Here is a 25788-nt window from a genome sequence, read left to right as displayed (position 1 = left end):
TGTAGTAGCAAAACCAATTTCTTGGAATTAACTAGATTTTGATGGCTTAATTGTGATTTGTGAAAGTTGACCTCAAATAAGTACAGAATCATGATGAAATTTATAGATAATATAGTGAAATCTGACATTGTTACTTGTGACTGATTATAAATCACAATTTACTGTCAGGGATATGTGTGTTCTGTCTTGGATTTAAGGAAAACTAGGTGTTGGGAACTAAATATGTTGCTTTGAGTGTGGGCCTTGTTTTGTTTCATGAAAATGAACAGTAAAACTCCAGCCCATTTCCAAGGCAAATTCTTTGGGGCAGGTCACATTTTATGCAGTTATAGGGAAATTTATGTTGGTAACTTGTAGGCAAAGACCGTTTCACAAAGCTGCGATAACCTTTCCTTACGGCAAATGAAGATCTGTGACTGCTACAAAAAATATTTTAAGGAAATGGTGAAGTCCTGCAACTGTTTTGCTTTATAAAAATCTAGTCTCCCATAATTTAAGATTTATTTTCAGAAAAAATCGATTTAAAATTAGCCATTAAGAATGTTGTTTCAGGCCTAAACCTTATTTGAGGGAATATTAACTGCTAGTGATGACCAGTTTCTTTCAAGAATTATGTTTTAAACTATGGACATATTATGACTTATCTGACGTGTAGTTTATATATCTGGATCATTAGTAAAAACAAATATCTTAACACTTGTTTGAAATCTTAAATGCAATCTAGAAGTACTGTTATTTAACCTGCTTTTCAGATAATATTATTTCCTTATGTTTGAATGCATTACCATTATAGTGTTCCTGAGGTCTGATGCGAAGACCTTTAATCCAAGGAATGGCTTCAATAGTGGTGGGTCTTGGAGTGAGCCATGGTTGTTTCTAGGTCCTTAGTGTCCCTTGTGCAAATCGATGGGTAATTCCCCACTGACACAAGAACAATTTTCTAAGATAGCAGGGCTGTTGGAGCCTGCAGGACATAGGTGCAGCCTCCAAGATACGTGGTTTGAACCTGCTTTTCCCTGGGAGGCTTGCTTGTTTAAATACTTCACAGGAAAGCAAAAGGTGGAGAGTGGGATCTCTCTACTGCCTGACTCGGCAGTGCTTTTGCCAGCGGGTGCAACTGCTTGATTCACAGAGGACAGCACTCCAACCATGTGAGATCGCAGAAGCGTCTTTTTGAGTCCTTCAGATGCCTATGCACATTGAGTTCATTGCACGTGGCTCTTGTGATATCACTGAAGAAGAGAGATAAAATGTCTTAAAGGCTCCAACTGTTACAAAAATAAATCTTGCTGATTCTGATTCAAGTGAAACATAAAAATTAACATAAACTCACCATCAGCAGGATCTTAATTTGATTTTTCTTTCTTTTTTTTTCCTTCCAACTTTTTAAGATGTGTTCTTCTTTAAAATCTCCACATAATAATAGAGAACTGGTTTTCCCACCCCTTGTACACAGCATCATCAAGACATAAAATATGTTTCTGGCCATCTGAGTATAATAATGAAGCAGCTGTACAGCTCACTTTGGTTGTTTATACCTATTTGGGCTCAGACCTGTTGCAGTGTCCTCTGGATGAACCTTTCTCATCTCAGACCCTGCAATTTGATGTCTGCTCCAAGCATTGGTTAAAGACCAAGTTTCAGCAGTTCATTTACTCTGTGTGAAATTTAGTGGATTTAAATCATCACCTTTCTGGTGAAACATGCCAGTTTGAGGCTTGGAGATCTCGTGGCTTTGTTTTAAATAATGTCTGGGGCAGGGCTTCAGCCTTTGGCTTTGAAACCTGTCAGTATGTTGCATAGACTCACAAAGTAAATCAGTGCAATTTATGTTATCATAAACCATTGCACGTGGGATTCTTTTTTTGAAAGAACTAAGAAAATTAGTTGTGTATAGTGGCTGTATATATGTACAAGCACGGTGAGGTGAAGTATTTCTAATTGTTTGAATTGGTACTAGCTTATTTAAATGGCTTTCATGTACACCTCTGCTAGTTTATTTTAGTTGAGCTGTCAGTCCTTCCAGTTCCAGAACTGGGAAGGGGATTTTGTCCTACTCCAGGTCTCATGGTAATGTGTTTCTGATGAGTGCGCAACCTGTGCAATACCTTCAACTGTAATTAATTAATGGATGTTCATGTAGCAATTCTTTTTGCTGTGAAACCGTTCCCTACCAAACTGTGTTTAAATCTTCTGTGATGCTCCTTTTCCTCTTAAAACTGAAAGTCACCTTCATTCAGTATGGAAACTGGTCTAGGTACTCAGCCCTTTTTTCTTTTTTGTTTTTTTTTTAGAGTCAGAACAGCCCCTCACTGGGACTGCTGTCAGCCAGCATGACAACCAGGGAGTTCTGCTGGAGAAGTACTTTGAGGTATGTGAAATTACTATCAGGGATTTGCCACTGACCATGTCACTATGCATGCAACATATCCAGCAAAAACATTCAAATGCTGAAATAACTGTGAACTTACAGGATGTTAGCCCAGGATAACTACAGCTTTACTGTGATACAATCTGGCTTGTAAATTTTTATCCTGCATACAAGCCCCCAAATACATGCATAACACAACTTGAACCGTGTTATCACTACTACACAAGCTAGTGCTGTAAAAATGCAACCGAAGCTAAATTTAATACATGTGTAAGTGCAAAGCACTCAGCTTCTGTAACAAAGGTAAAATTGGGCTCCTGTGATAAAGATATATGTCCTTAATTTAGCCTGAGAAATCGCCAAACTCATTGTGTTGATGGTATGACCTGAACTAATCTTCTGTCCAGATTTTCAAAGATGAAAAAATTCAGAAAACTAATCTAGTGCAATGCTGATAGCGTATGATGGTTGAGAGGTTGTAACATTATTTTAAAATATTATAATGTAGCTGATGTGGGATTTTCTGTAATGTAACGTCAGTTGTCTGTTATTTGCTTCAGACTATATTTACATGGGAGAATAAGACTAAAAAAACTCAGCAGGTCTGTTAATACTCAAGGTACAGGTTATCATAAATGCTGGTAATGTTTTTCTATTCCTGTTTTTTTCCTGTTATTACAGGGGTTTATGAAACTTAAGATATGTGCCAACATGAAGCGTAATGTAACCTGTTATTTTCCTTGTTTGATGCTGCTTGTCATTTCTCTAAATCAAATCTGAGTGCTACCAGGTGCCCAGGCCCTTTAGTATTCTGTTATACACAGTAGTCTACATAAAGAGAGTAAACTCCTAGAGCACACTATACCTTCAATCTACACTAGTAAATGATTTTATTCATAAAGCAAATTCAACACATCAAAACAATTCTGGGTGAAGAGCACTGGAAAGAAAGCCTGGTATGTTGGTAAAGATGCTGTACTCAGTTTAAATTGGTTAAAATCTCAGTTTGCTGGTTCTAAAAACGTTCATTTCTCTTGGAGGGTTTTGGGGTCTGAAGCTTCTCCTATGCTCAAGAGCTGCCTCTGGCTGGTCTTATGCCTGAAGAAGGGATTTGTTACTGAGGAACAATCTGAGAAACTACTGGGTGGAGGGGCTGAAACCATCCTGCTTTGAAGCAGGAACAACCTTGAGGTGTGACAGTGCGGACAAGAGTTTGTTTTGTTTCCTTGAGTGTAATTTTCCTTGCTTTGAGAACCTGGACTACAAGTCCTATTTTCAAAAGATTCTAAAGGCTGTTTTTCTTTTTTCTGTAAAGGACTTTTTTTTGTATTATCTACCTAGTAACTTTGGCCAAATATTTACATCACCCCATGAATGTGCTATATAGAGAAGTTGCAAAGAAAGTTGTTCCAGCCCTGGGAATCTTATGATACAGATATAAAATATAACAAGCCAGATAAGTGTGGTGGAGGAAGAATGAAATGGCAGTAGCAGAGAGAGTATCAGAGTGGAAATAAAAGTTTCATTCTCAGTCCCTGCCTATAGGATATCTTGGACAAGTTTCCAGTACTGAAATCTCTACTATTATCCAAAACTTGGCCACAATTGATTGCTGTAGTTTCCAGACTCATCCTGCATGCATCATAAGAAACCAAACTACCAAGTTATTTTAAAATAATAGTATAGCATTTGCAAGATTCCAATTTTTCCCAAATAGCATCTTGGGTGAACAGCAAGAGATGCATCTTACAGGACCACAGCCTGCTCTAGCAAACCTAGAGAAACTCCACTGACTCAAATGGAAAAATAAAGGATCCAGAAACTTTGAACCTTTTTTTCCCCTTTAAACTTTTGGACTGTTTTATTAAAATGGTAAAGAATTAGAAAAATATTTCTAGTTAATGTGTAGATTGAGAATATGTTAGGGAGATGGACAATGAAAGCCAAGTGCAGCTTAATCTGCCACTAAAAAGTTGTCATTCAGCAATGGTTACCACAGTATCAACAACTGAAATACCACAGCTGGTGTAGGAAATAAAATAAGTAGTTGTCACAGGAGATTCAGGGTAGGAAATAAGTGTGCTATCTCCAAGGATAGTCTTTTTAATGCCTATTTTTATAGGCAAGGTTCATCTCTGTACTGTTAGTAACTCCAGATGTTGCTTCCAGCAGGGCATAGCAAAGCAGAATCCAATGGGGAAAGCAGGCAAATGAATTATGATGTAAAGCACTTTTGTTCAGACTTATTCTGGAACAAGATAGCCATATGATGGAGTCTGTTACTGTAGTCTTTAACTCGAGCTTGGATACCTTTAAAGAAGTTGTGTTCCCATGTTTTTTAGAGTGAAGGATTATTATGAATATTGAATTAGGATACTAATGACCTTGATGGTTTCTCCCTCCTTGCTGGGGTAGTTTTTGTTAGTGTCTGTGTATCATACAAGAGTTCTTTAATAAATCGGTAACTAGGAGCTTGATCTAGCTGTGTTTTTAATGACTACAAGCTCAGTGAGTTAAATCTCAATCCACCAGGACAATGAAGTTATCTAAAAATGTTCTCCGTCTTTGTGCCTAACACACTTCTTGTAATAAATGCTTACTTGTCTTTTCATAGATCAAATTAGTAGGATACGTACTCAAATACTACTCCAAACAGAAGAAAATTCACTTAACTTCCTTTCTCTTGTCACACAACTTTACTTCCAGTAACAAAAAACCAACAACAACCCCCAAAACACAAACTAAAATACCTACTCTGCTTGTTTGAGACTATCAAAATTTCAAACCCTGAAAACAGATGGAATAAGGATATGCTACACACAACTATGACAGTGGAGTAGAAAAGTAGCGTTTTAAGAAAGCCTGCCCAAATTAAGAAAAGTTTTCTATTCTGTGCTGAATTTCAAGGATCCTTTTTTTACTTGTGTCTTTGGAAGTTTTTTTTTCCTTCTGCAAAGGCAGAAGCTCAATTGCTTGGTCCCCCAACTTTCTTCCAAGATACTGGCAATCTGAAAGACTTTAATATGAAATGCCACATGAACCACTACAGCTAGGATTTAACCACTTACATCACAATGTACCAAAACCTGATACAAAACAGTTGTCTAGTGTCTAATTTCCACAGGTGTAGAGGTAAAGATTGAAAGGAGTAATTCCTGGATTGCACCAATGAGAGGTCAAAATCCCATTCTTGGGATTGCTACAAAAATTAGATCCAGATTCTTTTTCCTGTGGCTGAAAGAAGCCTTCAGGCTATCTAACTTCACGTGCTGTTGTACAGCTTCTAACAAAACGTTTTACTCTAAAAGTGTTGGATGTTAAAATTCGCAACAATACTCACAAAATATGGCTCCTATGCTGAGCTTAATTGAATCTGGTTATTTATTATGCAACATAAAACACTTATTATATGGGATGTGTTCAAGAACGTCTCCATTTACCATATGTTTTCAAAAGTGCTTTACGGAGTGCAAATTGAAAAGATAAATCTGGGCAGTGAAGCCACCAAGGGTCAGGTAGTCCAACCTAAGTTTTCAGAGCCAACTGTGGACTAATCCCTCTTAAGGTACCTTGCCTACTGCTTACATCAGGCTGTCCTTTTTCTTTCTCCAAAACTGTCTGTGTCCCTTCTGTGGTTTTTGTTTATCTGTTTTTTACAGAGTTCGTCAAGTATAACCACCCAGATCTTGTTCACAGTTGCACATGATTTTCCATTTCTTCCCTCTCCTTTTTTCTTGCTTGTCTCTTATGAAATGTTAGGGTCAGTGCTGTCCTGGCATAGTCCAGCTGCGTAGAAGGCACTATCCAATCACTGTCCATTTATTTTCTTGACAGCATGTGAATGGCAGGAAAACTTGTGTGTGGCATAATGTTGGCTGAAACCAGTGTCTAGGAAGCACAGGAAAATGTTTTTACTGTTGTTTCAGATTCAGCAAAGCTATTTACTGTTCTGTGCAATTTTGCAATTCCTGGCAAGTCACCATAAATGTATGGTCTCACTCTGTTATGAATCCAAGACCATAAGTATTAACATTTCTTTAAATACTTTTTCTGCTTTTCCTTTATCTTTCTTAACACTAGTCAAGATGAATTTTTGAGTGAAGGGGAAGGAGGTGGTAACTGTCTTGCTCTTTTGCAATAAGCTGTGCATATAAAATCATACCAATCAGATCCTAGGGCTTCTTTTAAATCTATCTGGCCTTTTATGTTGTCTTGTGATGGGTAACAGAGTTCAAGCTTCTGAGGCATTCTCTTTTAAGGACGTTGTAAACTTTTTCCAATGTACTTCCACTCTAGATGTAATACAGTGACTCTTCCATATTTATTTAGCAAATACTTTCTTGTAAATGCAAATAATTTGATCTTGTTAATTTACTTGATCTTATATAAATGCACACATGACCTGCTTATTTCAACAATGCTTGAAAGGAGCCTGCCTGGATAGGGGGAAAATCATATGCAAGATTTGTCTTCTATCTCAGATTAAGGTCAGTCAGTTCCTAGTGAAGTAAAGAATAGGAAGATGCACATGCCTGAGCAAAATGTGACACAACAGATGATAGAATCCTTCCCAGACATTGGCACGTCTTCTGTTTAGATTAGCATAGTTAAACTTGAGGACTAAACCTTGCTGAAAGTTTTCCATTAAGTTTTTGTTTATGCCTGTGCTAAGAGTCATTTGGGTCAAAAGATGTTTGCTATGTTGCTATATAATTAGAAAAAAAATCTTTGAATATTTGAGATGAATCCAGATGAAAGATAATTCAAGTGATCTCTGTAACTGAAAATGACCTATTTGTCTGTCCTGAAGAACTTTTTAGCTGTAATAGTGACTTCTGGTAAGGTCGGTTGATAATGGCTGTTGAATCATGTGGAACTTGTGCTTCTTAAACCAGAGACCGAGATGTTGGTGCCTGAAGTTTGATTCTCATGTTTCCTGCTGAAGTATTTAATGAAACAACTGCTCGGTACAACTTCAGTTGAGCTGCTGACCCTGTACAGTTGTGTCAGATGAACTTCAGATGGTGAAATCCATGTTTAATTTGTTTTGTTTATTTCCCAGCCACATGGCAACATTACATTGACACGGTGATAGTTGTTGACTCACAGCTACTGTGGTTTTGAGCAGTGGGGTTCTGGCCTCTGCATACTATCATGAGACTCTTCCAGTTGTTGCTTGGAAAATAATTGTGCGTCAAGGCAAAAGGTCAGTTTTGGCTCTGACCCAAGTGGGAAAGGCATATGGCTTTATGCCATGCTGTACTACTAAGCAGACATTTAGTCAACTTTGCCATGGGGTTCCTAATATCAGGAGATTAACTTGCTGTAGAGAATATTCACACATTCAGTTTATAGAAAATTTATAGGAAACTTAAAAACTGTATTCAGTAATATACTTGTTCCCATAAAACTTAGATTGGGCCAAGCCAAAACTGAAATATACTGCTGTTTAAACAGAAACAGGAATAAGTATCCCACACTAGGTTAATTTAATATTACATTCAGATGTTCTGGAATAGAGTGATGGAGCAGATAGGACAGTGATGACCAATTCCTAATAAAATTAAAAGGCAGATGATACTTTTTAGCTTGTTTATTCTCAAGAGCCATCAGGAATGGCTATGGATAATAGGAAAAGCCCATTTTTACTCTGATTTTTCTAAGAGTTAGGATTATACTTGTGCATATGTCAACCCCCCTCCCCATAATGTCTCTGTTTATAGTATTCAAGTATCCACATTAATTTAACTCACTGCTAATAAAAGTAATACTCACTCCTTACTTCCTGATAGGGTTAGGGGAGTAGTGTAGTTCTTGTCTACAGTAAAATTCTGTGGACCGTGCTTTCCCAGTATGTAGAGGATGAACCTGTTTGGCAACAGGGAAAGGCACATATGTATAAAGGCTGCATCAGCTATTGGGTAAGCTTGGTAAGTACTCCACTATTTACTGATCGAACACATTTATACAAATAAGTTATTTAAAATGGCTGTAACTTTTTTCTTTAAGCTTGAATTAGCCATACCCCAGATGCCCCTCACCCTTTCTCTTCTCGGTTTTCTTTGTATAGCCTCTAGATGACCAAACATGTTCTTTATGCTTCCCAAATTCCTAGACTAACTAAATATCTGGAGGTGGCCATGTCTGCGGTACTATCTAATCATGGATTTGAGGGTGAGGGTAACAGAACCAAATTAACAAAGAGCCATCATTAGGAAAGCCACTGATGGTCAACCATGATTGAAAAAGGCCCGGGTTTTAGGCATATGCTGGTGTTTCAGGATCACCATACCCATGACTAGTACTTTTCCTGAAGGCTGGCTTTAAATTTAAAAAGCATGGAGACACTTTGTAATACAAGCCAGAATAAGATAGATAGTGGCAAATCCAATTTAGTGAAGCTTGGAGCAAAGCAATGATCAACAGAAGACAAAATAGCATGCAGAAAAGCTGGATTTCAAGGAAAAAACCCTATCTGGAAGTAGGGGAAACAAAGCAGAAGCTTTTCCACATAAAGTGACAACGGAGAATAAAGATCAGAAAGTAAAGATAAATCTGTTTTACTGTTCCTCAGGGGAAAGGATGAAAAGCAAGCAAAATGCTGTTGACATGAATAATGCCTTAAACACTGGAGTAGCTGATGAATGTTCAAGTTCTGTGTGCTTGAACAGAATGCACTTTTGACGTGTGTTTCTTTTCTAACCTAAACCCAACATGTTGAAGAGAGAATAGAAGTTGATAGTGGAGAGCGTTGGTGTGGGGGCTTGGGAACTTTAAAGATGGTCTCATTAGAGACCAAACCATTTATGAAATGAGTTTCTTACTGATTCTTGCTAAAGACCTGCAGCTAGGGAACGACTGTGGCTTGTGCAGAGGCCTTCAGTGTGTTTCCACCAGGGAAGGCTGGTGATCAGGTTGCTGGTTTTGCACTGTGCTCTTAGTTCACTAATGGACTAGTTTCCAATGGACTGTAGGGCCTGGAGCAACTGTATCTGAACAATGCTGACAGACTGCAAAAATATAAGCATGTGTTATGCCATTTTGTGTCCGCTGGCTGCTTGGTTAGGGACTGTCAGCAAAGAAATTTGTAAATTGAGAAATAGTGTTACTTGGATTGTGTCTAGCTGACAGACTGAAGTGCTGTTGAGCGCTGTGCAATCAGAAAAATCCTTACGTTGCTAATGACATTAAAGGTTAAAATATCAGAGCATATTTCTGAAAGATTGATATTTCAAGGAAGTTAGTTTTAGGCATCTGATATAGATGTGTACATTGTTTGACTCTTTCAATGCCAGAGGTGCATCTCTGCTGTCTAGGTAGAGAACATGAGCTCTAACCAGACACTTGGATTAAATACTTCAAATTAGGTAGCGCAAATATGCACCTGGGACTTGGTTTTGCATTGAATGTATGTGCAGCAGAATGAGGTGACCATCTAGGATGACTTTACTCGAGTTGTTTTTTAAATTGAAAGTTCACTTATGCTTGGTATAGACCAGCTGAAGCTGAAAAGAGCTGAGATACTCTCAGACACTGGGTGGCCTGTGAAGGTTTCCAGCCATACCATATAAGACTTGTCTGCAATGCATGGTTACCTTGAACTATAACTTCAGCTTTGGCATTAGTCCACCTCCCATCCATATATTGTATCTGTATGAAAATTGTCCAGAGAAAGGATGAAGTAACTTCCACAAACCAGCAGGGAGGATCAGAGGAGGAGAGCTGCAAGAGGTGGTGGAAAGTAAATCCTTGTGCTGAAAGGGTTGCTACTTTGGAGGCATATCTGTTAACAGCTCTCTTAAAAGACAGTCTGTTAGTTATGGAGACACAATGTTGCCTTGTGTTATTACCAGGCAGAGACTCAAAAGAATTGTATTTCAGCCTTTATTTTGAAGGATATATGTGTATTCCGCTTGAAACAATTCCTAATTTGAAAGAAATGAAGGTTATGTAGTTCTTCCTAATCCAAATTCTCTTTAAAGAAATAGCTTCCCTTGTTGCTTTTTGCTTCTATCCTCATAACTAAATGAAAGAAGTTAAGTCATTAGTACACTCTGCTGGTCTTCAATATTCTTTGTACAAAGTTATGGGGAAAATAATCGATAAACATTTCTTTTAGTCTCTTGGTTGTAGTGCGATTGCAGTGGAACTGAGAGCAGAGATCCATCTTTAATGCTGGTTTTTTCCCAATAGAGCTTATGAGCCAATACGTGTTGTTTACTCATGGGGCCATATGCAGCTAATCTTTATGGAAATAAAGGATGAAAATATTCATATCTAGTAACATTTAGCTAACTTGTTTTCTCCCATCTAAGTAGGGCAGGTAAACATATCCCTGATATAGAGTAAATCACTTGTTTGAAGGATTTTATTATTTTCCCTATTCTTTTCTGCATGTCTTGAACTAAGAAAAATAAATCCATAAAAAGAATACATTAACCTAATATAGGTGCATTGAATATCTGCTGCTACTTTCTGCACGGTATAATTCTCATCTGATTTACTTCAAAACATTGTGATCCCAGCTGTAGAATAGCAACAAATGCAAACTAAAAATACTTAGAATTACTGAGTAAAAAAGCTGTCTCTTTAATAGCATAAAATCGGCTGGGACCAGATGGTATAGCACAATCTCCATCCACATCCTTCAGCAGGAGAGCAATTGATGGTTTTTAAATTCCCCTTTTCAAAAGCGAGATCCTTAAAAGCCAGGTAAAGGCCACAGCTATAGGTAAGAATCAGGAGTTCAGGCAGGCAGGGACCAGAAAAGCTCAGACAGTCACCAAATAGAGCAGTAAAAAAATGTGTGACTTTAGGATGTGGAATCCTATAAGGTTCCTCTCGCCACCAGCACCATCCCAAAAGGAAAAGGTGAATATATTTTTGTAGTACTAGGGGACTTCCTGCATGTGAGCTGAAAAACAAGTGCTGTTTCTGGAAGGATATCACCAAATATTTACTGAGTCAATAGGAGGTGATGCTTTTTTTTCAGTCTTAATGTCAATAAATAGTGAGGATGTTCTGAAGGAGCTACTTTTTTTTTAAAGGTTTGGACGAATGACCAGAAAGGTGATTTACTTGAATTTAAAAGGAAAGATAAGTAAGGGGAAGTCTCTCTAAATAAAGTACTAGACTTCCAAAGGACAGGCACCGATAAGTTAATGAAACCAATGAAGTCTGCCAGACTGAAGAGTTGTTTGAGCTGAAAGTGGAGGAGGCAGGGAATTTGTCACAAAATCTCTGGAACTTGTGTCCTAAAGCCATAAGAGGATGGGCTGCAGCTCTCCCTGGAGCTATGAACCTTGCTGTATGGGGTTCTCTGCTTATTTGTTTTCCCTCCTCCCTTCAGTTTAAGGTAATGTGCTTTTTGTAGGTAAGGCAAAAACTTTTAAAAAGCCTTATTAGAGCATGCCAAACGCCTGCAAGGAAAATTCAAAATGAAACAAAAACCAAAGCCCCCAAACAAATTGCTGTAGAGAAAAGACAATTCTGTCTTAGAGGTAAAGTTATAAATAAACAAGGAGCAGGGGAACTCCACCCTTCTCACAGAGGACCTCTAGACAAGCCCTTCTTTGCCCAACTGACTGCTGCTCCACCGTCATTTTTGGACAACACAGCTGCCCGGTGGGGTGGCTTTCCTTCCCTCCTGCTGTTCTCTTTTTGTGCCTGGTTGCATGTTCCTGTCACCTCTCCCAGAGCAGCACTAGCATTCATTGATCTGGTTAGCCCAGCAGTAATAGTAAAAGATTAGCCTGCAGCTGAATTCCTTCCCTGCCATTGCTCACCCTGCAGCCATCAAATGCTAATGCCCATGGGGGTGAAGAGAGGAAACCTGCGCCCAGGGTGAAGGGAGTATCTCTTCCAAAGAGGGCATATGCTGATGGGAAGTGGTCACAGACCCATCCCTTCGGATGAGTAGGGTAGGTCAACTGCTCTGGAGGTGTGTGATCTGAAAGGGTGGTGAGAAAATCACCTGCCTGCCACTGGAGAGGTAGCAATTATGAGAAGATGTGCAGCTCTCTTTGTTCTAGCCTGGCACAACAGCTCTGCGTCTCATCCAGCCTCTTCAGAGAGTGAAGTTATTCACTTGCAAATGACTGTAAGAACAGAAAATAACGAAAGGAACAAAATTGGGTTTAGCTGAGTAATGAGGAGGGTGGAGAGAATCCTGCCTGTAACACCATGGAAGACAGTCTTGCTTTTTTTGCCTTTATCAGATGGATGATGATGAAATGCATACCAATCTATCAGAAGGCTAGGAAATAGGTAAATGGTTTTAAGACCTCATTTGGTTAATGAATTAAAAAGCAGAAGAAAAAGAATCCATGTACATATACCCACTTGGTCATTTATCATTGCAAGCACTCCTAACAACCATGCCAAATTCAGGCTTCAGGTTATTCACTAATAGCCATAGGCAAATGAAATTACCATACTGGTGAATAAATTAATCCTAGTCCAGGAGGAAACTTCTGTATCCTTATGAAGTGCTGAAGTACAGTGCAAAACTATTGTTTTGGGTTTTTCCCCCACAGGGTATGAATAATACACCAGAGATAAACTGACCATGAGCAGAATGTCATCTAGGCGACACCCGTAGGCTGAGAAATGGGAACTTGGGGAGAGTATTGGGTTGGAAAGGCCAAGGAAGATGCTCAGCAGCATTCCTTTTAAAGTGCTCAGCAACTGTTTGGATCTAACACAGAAAAGTACAGTATCATACTAAAAAACCCCAAACTCAAAAACTCAACAATAATAAAAAAAAAAAATCACCTGAAAGTGCAGAAACTGGGGAAATGAGAGAATTCCATAAGCTGCCTGGTTCTTCATGGCTCTCCTGTTGGTAGCATTTGACCTGGTTTTCAGCTGTAGATAAAAATTGACTCTAAATATTGGGGGGAGAGAGGGGCAAGGAAGGACTCTCATTAATGCTGGATTTTTGTTGTTTGGCGTTTTTTTAACTTGGATTTTTGAGAAGCAGTCCCAAAAGAATATGCTCTGTAGTATCACTTTATAATGTAGTTTCCCATCATAGTGCCCAAATTGTAGTGACAGTGAAAAGATGATGACATGCCTCCCTGAAAGGTCTTATGTAACACTGTGCCTAACAGGTAAAAGAAGGAAGAAGAAAAAGAGGGGAAGGAGAGGGATAAAGCAATGATGTGATGCAGTTAGCCCTTGCAAGTACCTCTTGAAGACAGTACTATTCAGAAATTATTCTCCTGTTGCAAGTATTTGTCAACTGAAGTATTTTTAAAAAAGACGAGATGACTGTATTCGTTCTGTTGGGAAATGTGGTGGATGTTTCCTAACAAGTGAGGTAAAACAAGGTAATGTGTTTGACAGCTGTAATTCTTCAAATAGTCATGGTGACATTACTCTGCCCACACGTGGTATTCCCTTGACTTTAGAGGTACTTCCTATTACTCATTGGCACTGGTCCCTGCTGGCACATCTCCTGCAGGGCAAAAGGCTAAAAGGAATACATGTAAGGGATAGGTATCTTCCTTTTACTAGACACTGGTCCAAGAGGATGGATAAAGCTTCTTTTTTCTTCCGGGTTTTTTAGTACTTAGAAGAATGCCAGTCAAAGATTGCTAGACTGGATGACTGTGGTACAATCTTACACGTAACAATTTTTTGCATCTAGTGTCTCTGATTTCTGTTTGAGCTACCAGATATCCAGAAAGATACTGCTACACTCACTTGATGTACCATGAAGAATTGCTTTGCTATTACATTGAAGAGCTGGGTACAAAAAGGGACTGGTGTAGCACTCATGGTGTGGGGGAGATTGTCTGCATTGTATAGGGCCCTGAGAAAATTTGTTCTACCATGTTTATGAGTACTGAGACTATAGGACACTGGAGTTTTCATCTTTGCCCCACCGTGTTCTTACTGGTCTTTCTGCACGTGTCGTCCCCCCGTCCCCCCCCAGATCAGTTCTAATTGGGGATGTCTTGAATTTTCATTTTGCTGGGCATGCGGTGACAGCTCTGCTGCAAAAACAAACATTCCCTGTGCAGTGTAGTCCATCACTGTAAGCCACTCAGCACTGTTGTTGCAGTGATATAAATGGATCTCCATGCAATGAGATAGTGATTAATAGCAGGTAGAGCACAGTGTGCAGAGATGTGGTACTGTATTCTTCACCCCCCCCCAGCAGTTGTCATTTAATGCACTCTATCAGGAGCAGTTTTATATAATAGACATGGGAAGATCCATAAAAGTAACATCTGAGACTGCAGTAGGGCAAGTATTGATTTACTTGTTACAATAAAATTTTTGTCATTACGATGCAATTGCTCTATCTCTGGAAGAATTGATATATGTTGTTGGAAGCTACAACCCACTACGCAAAACTTTTTTTTTTGTCTTCCATAATTTCCTGTAACTCTTCTAAAGAATCATTATTCCTTATTACATAGGCCTGGCATGCCACCTATTTAGATAAATGCCTGAACAAGTGTGCAGTAAATATTCACAGCAGCTCATGTTTCAACTATATATGCCACTAATTAGATAATTTAGTGGCTCAAATAAACAAACACAAAAATAGAAGCAGGCCTGAGAAAACAGTGGAGTAAAATGTACTGTCACTGTCATTCTGTGGACCATGATACCAACTTTTAGTCTGTATTAAGTGGCTCTAATATACTATAGATGTGAAAAATAAAGGAGGAAAACCGATGAGAGCAGAAAGAAAACCCTCGCTTACACTCAGTTACCCAGGTAGAGTAACAACTGATCAGGGAATAGTCAAAATATTGACTCCCCTGCATCATGTTTGTTTATCCATGTGTTTTTGGCACCTTTCTTGCTCAAAGCTCAGGGAACATGCCATGCTGAGCATACCCAGGATTTCAACATCTGGAGTCCTTTGTTTACAGATCTCAAAGCCCTTGTCAAAGGGGAGAAGCATCATTGTCTTTCATTTGACAGAGGAGAAATATAATGTGGCTCACCCAAGGTCATGGCAGAAAGCTCCCATGCAAATAAGCTGCTGGGTTTTTCTGCCTGTGTTTGCCTTTTAAGGTAGATAATGCAGTGCTTAAAAGTGCTGGCAGGAGTCCTGGCCTCGCTGTGCTGGGGACTCTCACGTGCTAACTCAGATGATGTGGAATTGATGCAAGAAACACAGCAAATGCTTTTTCCGTATCAGCAACTTTTTTTTTCAGAATTTTGACCTGTTGACAGGTTTACTGTTTTCCTTATGACTTCCTTACAACTTCATTTATCAGCCCTGTGGAATCTTTAAATTAGATTCTCCTTAGATTAAACCCATAGATCCTGAAACTGTTAAGCAATTGAATTAAGCAAGATGGAGACAATAGATGGAAGTTTTCTTTGGAATATCAGCATGAACCATTGCAGTCAACGGTGATAGTACCTGTGCAAAGGCACCTTAGATCCTCAGGTTGGCACAATTCAGCCTTGTTTGTTATCTGAACGCCATGTCTGATGTGGCACATGTATAGTTAGTCATATACTGGCTGTCACTTTCATCGCTATTCCTGATACTAGTGAGGTCTTGTTTTGTTCTTGCAAATTTTCAGAAGCGAGTGTCAGGCAGGAAGGAATCGTAGGTTTTTCCAAACTGCTTTATTTTTAATCTCCCTTACCTTGTAATTGGCAGGGAGCTCCTAATTTGCTGTTTTCTTCTTGATTTGTAGTTTTTGATAAAAACAGCTAGCGATTCTATTGGTCCTAGCATGCTCTCTGGCTAGACTGTGGATTTCCTTGTTTTCTTTCATCAGAACTTACCCAGTGCTTTAAAAAGAGCACATGACACTTTTTTTTCCTAAGACCTCCCTTCAAAAGTTAGTTGCGTGGCTGGCATATTGTGTGTCAGTCGCTGAAACATTTGGTGATACAGAGAAGATACATCACCCGTTCAACAGTGATGCGGTTCGCTCCTTTTTATCAGTTAGGACAAAGACAGCGTTCAAGATCTGCTCTAACATATTTCACGAGGCTCCAAGCTTCCCTTTCAGGTAACCCCTTTGTCCAGTGCAGAGGGTTCAGATACTGAGGTCTCACAGTCTGATACTCACTGAAAGTTTTGATGGTAAAAGCAGTATTCGCATCGCTCGGTTGAAGCACTGGGTTTAGGACACTCTGTGGTCAGCAGAGATGGGGATGAGCTTGCTTGGGGGGGGGGGGAAGGGGCTGAGGGGAGTTAGACTGGAAGAAATCCAAGTGGAGAGTGGCTTTAATATAACAAGGGACTGCTTTCATTGGCAAGAGGTGAAGAAGCGGTTGCAGTGTGAGCAGATCTTGTCATGTGCTAAGGCAGAGAAGCTGCTTTTGGAAGATCCTTGCATTGAGCTAGTAAAAATGGGGTGCTTTAAGGACAGTGTTCCAGGCTTGACTCTGCCTTTTATCATCTTAAGGGTTTTAAGGTGGTTTCAACATTGATTTTCATGTCTGAGTTTTTCCATGCTGGATTTTCGTTATTGCTCAGATAACACAAATGACAAATATTTGTGGTTACCAATCAGCTGATGAAAATATGAGGATTGCGTGACTTTGTAGTCGGATAATTCAGTATCAGCTAAGGTTAGTATCCAACAACAGCCAAATGAACACTCAAGAGAGGTCAATAAACTGCAAATAAGATCTCTTCTGGATTATTCTTTTTCCATCATCAAGCTGTTTGAAATGAACTTCATGTTTTACACAAAGAGGCTTGCTAGCACTTTGTGGTCATTTGTAAACTGATCAAGACTGAATCATTTACCAGTCTATAATGTTCATGCCTGTGCTGCTTGATATAAAAACACAAAAATGTGTAATAAATAAATAAAAGATACCATTTTGGCATTAATTCTCAGCATCCAAGGAATATACTGCTTTTCAGTAGTAAGATAATTTCCAGCTATTCAGAGCTAAGCAGAAATATCATACCACATCGCTAAACATCCGTGGTTTATATAAAAATATAGATTTCCTTTAAGTGCTTTGCTTAAGTCTTTGGTAAGTCGTATTTATGTTATTATTGTTTATGTTCCGAGAAGTCAGTAGAAGGACAGCATTGTTGCAGTTTATGCGGTTTCATGATTCACACTTGATGAGGTCACTATCAAATGAGGGAAAAGCAACCACTGACAAGTTTATAGCCATGCCGTACCCTAGGACACATGGTGAGAACACAATAGCATAGGCAGGTTGCTGTGGTTTCAGAATTGGTATTTTATTTTCCCAAACATGTTTTTGCTTTGATCTGCTAAAATCAGCCCACCCCAAAAGGCATCATTTTTATCTGAAGTTTGACTTTGCCATGGCTGGAATATATTCATCTGGTTAAATATCACCACCTCACAGCTAATGACACTTGGGATTTTCAAGGTTCAGCATTTTGCAGAGACTTCAGTCAAATCCTCGGTAGAGTGCAACCAACCCTAAATTAAAGTGCAAGTGGCAGAAAAGGGGACAGTAAAAAGTAATGATGGCGAATGGTGCAAGAGGCAAGTGTCTGGTTCCTATGATGATGTAATTGGGCAGATCCAGACTACGAAGGTTTTGACTCTGACCTTCCTGATGCAGACTTTTTCCCTGCCATGTCAGGAGTTTGTTTATTGCATTGTCACATTGTCTGCTTTGTCCAAATTTCAAGGAAGTACTTGGGAATCTCAAGGGGGACAAACGAGTGATTTAGTCAGAAAAGACAGATGAGGCTGGCACAGAAACAATCCTTATGTACAACAACTTTTTTGGATCAAAGTTGTTTCTGCCAATTAGAACTACTTTTATTTATGCTACCTATCTGTTAAAAGTACCTTTGACTAGGGAAAAGGACTATCACCCTGTTTAAGGCACCCGTTTGGATATCTGGGTGCTGTTTTGGGGGTTGTGTTGGCCTGTGTGTCAGTGTAACAGTTGTACTTCTGTTTCTTATCTGCCCAAGGTCGACAGGAACCAACTGTGCTGGTGGGTGAAGGATATAGTAGATGATGATTGTTTCATGGAGATGGCTGTGGTGAATCTCTCATTTATCTATGGGTTGTTAAGCATGATTTGCTGATGTTTCTCAGCCTTTTTTGATGTCTTGATGGGGCAGTGCTGGGTTACAGGGGAAACTTGTAGCGTGTCCAGCTGTACTGCAGTGTTCTACCTGTCAGTCTGTCCAGCTTTAGGCTTTTAGGTAACACACACCAACAGGAAAGGCAGAGTGGTTATTAAATGCTGGACGGAGGTTAGACTTGCACTGAGCTGTGGGAAGGGAAAGAAGAGCATTTGCTTGTCTGGCTTTTGTTGTAACATTTGAGAGAGAGGCAGGCAGGGTCATTCAGCCTTCCTTTGCTAGACCTAAAACTGAAGGGATGTGAAAGCAAGCCAGTTCTTGAAAACATCTTCCTCTTGGCTCTTCCCAACAAGATTCTTCAATGTGTTTATTATCGTTTGGATACTTAGGGATCACTGAGTAGGGAGTTTTATCTTGGATTGAGTTTGCAGGGCTTGGACTTTGCTCTTCGAAGCTGGTGTCAGAAGCACTGTGCAGAGCTGAAGTGAACCATGATCGTTTCAATGTTTTTCAACTTTCCCATTTGATATCTCCCTCTCATCTTTGAGATCTTTTCCTTCACTCCATATAGAGAAAAACTTAAATACATATTTTTCTAAGAGATTGCTGTCTAAATTTTCCTTAAGTTAAACCATGTGTTTCGTTGGAAACTAGATGTTTATCTGTTTTTTTCTGAGGTTTTTTCCCCTTTTATACTTTTACCCTCTCCTTAGGGAGCAACAAGGCAAAACACCAATGTCTTATCCAGAGAATGCTAGAAGGACAAGAGTTAAAGCAGGGTTATATTTACACTCAGAGCAGTTTAAGACTCCTGCTTGCTAAGCGCTCTCTGTGTGGATGAAGAGCAGTGAATGCAGAGCCATGCACGTTGGCCCCCGGGGACCACCGAGGTGAAGCTCCTTTTTCTTGTTCCTCTAGGGAAAGTGGACAAACTGGATGTAGACGGTAGCAGAAGTACTTGCCATCTCTAAAAGGATTAGAGCTCTTAAAGTCTTTAGCAAATGCTTGCCTTTCTACCACTGGAAATAAAGGGCCCTATTCATGTTCTTGGTGGCTATGAACTTGTCGCCTTCCAAGAGTTTTACGTAATTTCTATTTTTAATAGCTGGGTACATTATTAGAACAAGGAGGAATATACAGTATGCAAGAGACCAAGAATAGAGCAACAGATATTTTCAGATTGAATTTCTCATTTCCAGGCACAAAATTTCTGGGAGTTATGAGTGTCATCTGCATAGCTGTTCAGGGACAGGCCTTCCCCAGGGGGAACGTGCCAGGTCTCTGCTAGTGGAGACTATCTACCTGCCCTCTGAAGGGTATTTATGAATTGGAAAAGAAATCCACTCTGTCTCACTAGTGTGTGTCAGGAGGAGATCAGCAATTGTAAACCAGTCCTATCTTGGGCTGTTGCCTGTCATCCGAAGTTTCTTATGCTCTAATAGCAACACTGCAGTTCTATCTAATTTTTTAGCCTAAGACTCATCTAGGAATTCTAAATCATAGTAAGTGATAAATGTAAAAAAAATGGCTGCATAATTGAGTGACTGTCTCATCTTCTTGTGTTTCAAGATCAAACAGCCCTCCTTCCCCAGCAACACAAACACCATATTCTTGGCTTTTAAGAAAATTGTTATTTTGGGAAAATTCAGTTTCTCAGCTGTGTATACACCCAGCCGGTAAGCTCTGTCTCTGCAGCTTTTATAAGCAGGTACGCATGGATTTCCAGAACAAAACAACCATAAACCGCAGCAACACTGTGGCAACAACACAAAACCAGACCTAAATTTAGACCCTGGGTAAACGGGTGACACTCAGCTCAGTGGTATGATTTGCATTGGGTTGGAATATTGAAAGTTAATGTATGAGAAACATGTAGTTCACTAGCAGTGCAGCTTTGGGGATTATTAGGGAGGATATTAATTTAAGTAGCTCAGGACTTAATCCAGGGAGGTAACTTAAAAGGAGTTGGGAACAGAGCAAGCAGGAACCTAGCACTGCTGGAGAAAATGAAGAAAGAGCTGGAGAACAGGCCCAGCCTCGCATTTATTGTGCACGACAGTGAGCAGCATCAGGACTAAGTTGGGCAGTAGTCTCCTGTTCAGCCTGTGGGATGTATTTCCTACTCCCAAAACCTGTGTTGTGATTTGTCACCGAAATGATAATTCTTGTACAACAGATAATCCTGCGGTTTGGGTGGCAGAAACTTTTACTCTCCTTTGGAAGATAGAAATAGCAGAGTGAAACTAAACTTCACTGCAAAAAAAGAAAGGGTTCGGGGGGAGAGGAGGATAAATTAATCTCACTTCACTGAAGCAAGTCATGCTATAGAGCTTTACACTGTCTGAGGGGTGGGCTTCTGTAGGGATGAAATGATGGGACTATTGTCATTGTGCCTTAAACTGCTGTAAAAGGAAGATTTTGTTCATTGGAAACTTATGGTGGCATATAGGAGTGTTTATGTGAACAATGCAAAGAAAAAAAGGTGTTCTGTAATATCCTGACCATGTGTGCTTGCTAGGCTTAGCTTAATTTTCCTGTAACTGAATTTTAATTTCAGTCTATTCCCCCTTCCAAGTACCTGTTTTATTCTCCCTCATTTCTGCTTGTTACTGTTAAGTGTTGTGATGCATTGCAAGAAATGCCTTTTAACTAGTCTGTCTGTGAAGGACCATGTCCAAAAGAACAGCGCAAGTGATACGCAGACCATCAAAATGCTGTGGAGATTGGTGAACTGTATGTACACCAACACATGGAGATGTGTATATATGTAAAGAGAAGGGAAGCAAAGCAAAAAGTTTCAAACTTTGGTCAGTTATGACAACTGACCCTGTAATGCCTTTTGAGGCTTCTTGCATCTGTATCTTCTTTGATTTGCTCTAATGAGTAATGTGCTTATAATAGATTATTTCGTCTCCCGGGGCACAGTCTGACCCTTCCCACCTCTCGTTATCGTAGGTGTAAGTAGCCACGGGGGAGGCAAATTGTGTTTCGCCCTTCCCCAAAGGGTGCGTGCAGGGACGGAGTCTGGCAGCCTGCAAAAAGTCTTACAAAATTAATTTACTGGCCCTCTCTGTGGCTGTCAAGGCTTTCATCTCTGCTGCATGGCTGTGGATGCTGCACCTTGCATGGAGCCTGGGCTCAGAAGAGGGGCATGGCTGGAGGCTGAGCTCAGTCCCTGCAGGGTGAAGCAAGGTGATGTTACCTATAGTGCTTTTAAAGTACTGGATTAAACTCAGACCCATAGGTACTTTGTTGAAATGTGTACACATTTATTACCAAATCCTTATGTATATTTTCCACCTCTTCCCCTTGATTTAAATGTCCTGATGAATATTTATTACATCCAATTAAATTTCAGTAGCATATTTGGTTGTCTGAAATAAGATCTTTTATTTACATATTCTTTTTATTTACATATCCTTATTTACATATGCAGCTTTATTGTATGCAGCTTTATTATTAATGCACACATACAACTTTTAAAGTAAAGACAAAATCTTTGACTAGAAGGATGCTTAAATGCAAGTGTTTACACTGCTAATACCTGCCAGAGAAAGTATAGAACAGAAACTTATGTCTATAAACTGGCATGTTCAGGAAAAGACATATTTCTAATGCCCTATTGCTATTTTTTTTACTCATGATTAATTTAAAATATAGAAGGTTGGCATGTGGAAAAAATGTGAATTTCTGCATCTGATCTAGATCTACACAATGAATATCTAAGAAGCAAGCAATTTGTCAGGAGTTTTCAGACGAAAGTTCCTATAGCACATGGCTTGTAGGGAACAGTGATTTACAATTCCCTGTGAAAGCTTTTCTGGGCTGAAAAGCTAATAGATGATGTTGCTGTTTAAGTGCTAAGAGAATGTTTTCAGCTCTCAAAGGTTAGGATCAAATAAAAAGTTGTGTTCTCTGGAACACACGAGAGATGTTATATCCTGAACTGATGCGTCCATGTTATTTATCTGTTTTAATTAATTGAAAAATAAATGTTTTCACCAGGGAAATATTTTATTTTAGTATGAAGAGTCTTTGAACACATACACCTGCCTTAGAACAAAATTAGCTGTGATATTAAACTCATGTTCAAAGGTATATTGGCAAACATTTGTGTGGAGTCCAAAACTGCTCATTACTCTTCTTTGATTCTGCAAAGCTGACGTAGGTTTTCTGTATTAATACCCACACAGCTACCTGGTGAATGAGAGATGGATTTAATGCCTTAGAGATGTGACAATTCCTTGAGGACTTTTGGAGCCTGTCTTGATATGGGGGTCTCAAGTCCATTTTATGAATTCTGGTTGAAGTTATGAAGTTGCTGTTATGAAAAATGGTAGCATGTTGGATTGCTGCAGATGGTGAATCCATCATTTTTTCAGGTCTGTCACATATTCCAGTATAATGACGATAGAGAGTTCACTCATCCTAATGCCTGGGTTCTGACTGATGAGTTGAGAGAACGGCTTTTCTCCCACAATGTCAGGAGAGGGAAATAAGGGGTCTGGTAATTTCTTGGACGGAAGGAAGGGGATGAAACATTCTTTGAAAAAGAAGTCATGGAGGAACAAGAAACATAGATGTAGCTCTGAGGAAGGAGAAGATGATTTCTTAAGAGGAAAAAGCCAACCTAATGGCAGGACCCAAAGTAGGCCAGGGAAAGTTGGCAAGTTGGGCTGAAAAACTATTTCTGAAAAGAAGCCATGAGACAGCAGAAAAAAAATCCTCATCAGCTAATGAGCTGAGATTCCTGTCCAAGGAATTCTCCAAAGTGCTGAGGAACCCGAGAAGGAAATAAATACAAGCATTGTTATTTTTGTTTATGTAGCTTTGACTTCATGATAAGTGAGAGGGATATTTTGTACTTGGACACACATGCAGATATGTTAAGGATCCTTGTGTTTAGACTTTGCAACTTCCAGTATTAAAATCCTCTGTCTGGAGAGGACCCCCCTGATTAATGACCACCTGCAGATGACACTTTGCTTTCTCTCCCAGCAGTGAGTTTATGTTCTTTTTTTCACTGTTAGTGTAAAGATGACCACTTTTTGCCGGTGTGTCTAACTTTCTGTCAACACTGATGGAGCGCTCAACCAGAGGACAGAGAGCAATGGAGTACGCTTTGGGTTTACTTTGCTGAGAGCCCCTTGGTACAAATTTTTTTTAAGCCTGGTCTGAACCATGCCTTTTACATCGGAAATATAAGAGCTTCCCTATGCTGTAGAGGTGTTTGGGTTTTGTTTTCCGTATCTGTCTGTTTAACCCAGACTGTGTAGATTTGCATTGTTTGGATGTGAACTTTCCCCAAATTCAAAACCTCTGGAGAAGCGGGTGAAGTGGAGTGGGGTGAGAGGAGGATGAGGAAGGGAGGCAGATGGAGTGTTTGATCTGTCTTGGGTCCTGTACCAGATCCTCTTCTGTTACACTGTGGTATCTTGTCCAAATATTTTAAATAAAGAAGCTACCATTTTCCTGGAGTATACAGCATGCAGGCTCTGCTGCCTCCCTCTTTGCTTCTGCGCACTCAGATCCCACTTTGCTCCTTAGCCTTACGGTCCAGATAGCAATTTTCAGACTGAATTTATATTTTGTAAAGCAATAAAGGATCAGGCCTTCCATTCCTGCTTATCCACGTGTTTCAGGGTGGGAAAGGCTTTGCGAGGATGGGCTTTCCAGCCCCTGTGCCGAGGGGTGCACGGACAGGAGAGCTTTGCCTCACCTTGCTGCTCATCCACAGCTTGCCCGGGACGCTGGTCCGTGCCTGTTCTCCTGGCACCGGGGCCAAGCACAGCTCCTGCTCTGCATCAGCTGCTGTGGGAAATGACGTGCTGAAACCCCTCGCTGACTGCTGAGGGCTGGCTGATGGGCAGAGGTCGTTTCTGAGAGTACGGGCTGTGCTCGGAGATGCTGGAGTCCGTTTGCTAACGGAGGCTGGGTTGTGTCTATCTGTCCTTGTGTCCCCTAGGACCGCGTGTGCTGGGTGGTGTATGTGCAAAAGTGGAGTTGTTCGTGGAGCAGCATGGCCTGAGACTGCTGAGACGGGAAAGCCTTTGTTACACAAGTAGCTTCATTTTGTCGCATTGGAGCTGCTGTTCCTTTTCCTTGCAAGCCGAACCGCATCGAGCCCTGGCAAGAGGACTTGCAATTTGTGTTTGAACTTGAGAAGTGACAAACACCTCCAGCATAGGGTGTAAAACATAATTCCTGCCACTTCATTTCTTTTCAGTGACAGTATAGTTGGAAAACAGAGCTGACCACACAATGCGGGCTCACTTTTTTCTGTCTCTGCAAGATATCGCTTTAAAATTAGGTGAGATGCATTGATTTGAGAAAGCCAGGGGTGGGGGCCAGAGGAGGTGGAAGAAGAGATGCCACTTGCTCTCTTACAGAACTATTTACTGACCAGCTATTATTTTTGTCTTTTGTATTACTGAGAAATTCATACATTGTATTTCCCTTTTGTATACAGCTCAACAAGTATCTCTTTGTCAGCCTTATAAAGGGCAATAAACTGTGTTGCAAATAAGCCTCAGTAACTGCTGGACATTATGACTAATTGTAATGCAGCATATATCCTTGAGGACTATAAACCTATATTAAAAGACAATGGTTGAGAGAAAAGCTATTGAATTGAGATAGTACTCATGTAACCCCATGGGGGCTCAACAGACAACAAGGAGGCCATTGATACAAGCTCTAATACAAAAAGCCACATAGACAGAGAGTCATCCAAACCAGTATGGTGTGTGGATGACCACATAGTTCAGTTTAATGCTGCTTTTGTTTTGTTCTCACTTAGAGGCAGACAACACACACTGGAACATCAGAATTAGTTCTGTTTAGGTTGCTGCAGAGGGAACAAAGGGGCAAACGAGAAAATTAATGGAGCAGTGCCCCCCTCACCTTTTCTTGTTGTGTGCTAACGCTTCTGAAATCTGTCCCAGGGTAAATTCTGTAATGCGAGTGAAAGAAAGCAGACTATTGTCTTTTTTTTTTTCTAAAAGACTGAGCAACATTGAAATTTCCTTTACTATTTCTCACTGTCTTTTTTTTTTCCCCTTCTTGCATGTCCCAAATAAGGTCAGGTCTGACACTATAACTGATCTTCTGAAACCACCAGCTGAGTTTTCAGTTAGGACATTAAAATGTAAGCAGTCAATGTTTAAAATGCATTGCCACTGTGGGCAGAATTGACTCAGAAGTTGGGAGCAATTTCAGGTTGAGGAATCCTGGTCTTGGTTCTTATCTCTTGGGGTGGTTGTGTCTTGGGTTTTGGTGTGTCTTTGTACTCCAATATTGTATTAGTCACTAAGTTGCACTAAAAATCAGTTCCATCTCTGGAGTGATACTTTTTCTCCTTTGTGTGGCTAGAATTACTTGGTTTGTAACCTGC

General features: G+C 39.9%; 1 long non-coding RNA gene across 1 annotated transcript in view; it reads left to right on the top strand.

Moving 5' to 3' along the window:
• The first annotated feature begins 2295 nt into the window (after window positions 1-2295).
• LOC126040833 (uncharacterized) overlaps window positions 2296-25788 on the top strand; it is a 132961-nt gene continuing 109468 nt past the window's right edge. The window contains exon 1 of the long non-coding RNA XR_007506722.1: window positions 2296-2371. This is a non-coding gene — a long non-coding RNA (uncharacterized LOC126040833). The remainder of the gene's footprint in view (window positions 2372-25788) is intronic.

Source organism: Accipiter gentilis, chromosome 7 (assembly GCF_929443795.1).
Source record: "Accipiter gentilis chromosome 7, bAccGen1.1, whole genome shotgun sequence".
Taxonomy (NCBI): Eukaryota; Metazoa; Chordata; class Aves; order Accipitriformes; family Accipitridae; genus Astur; species Astur gentilis.
The sequence above is the reverse complement of the archived record's forward strand: the minus strand, read 5'-3'. Positions and strand labels throughout refer to the sequence as shown.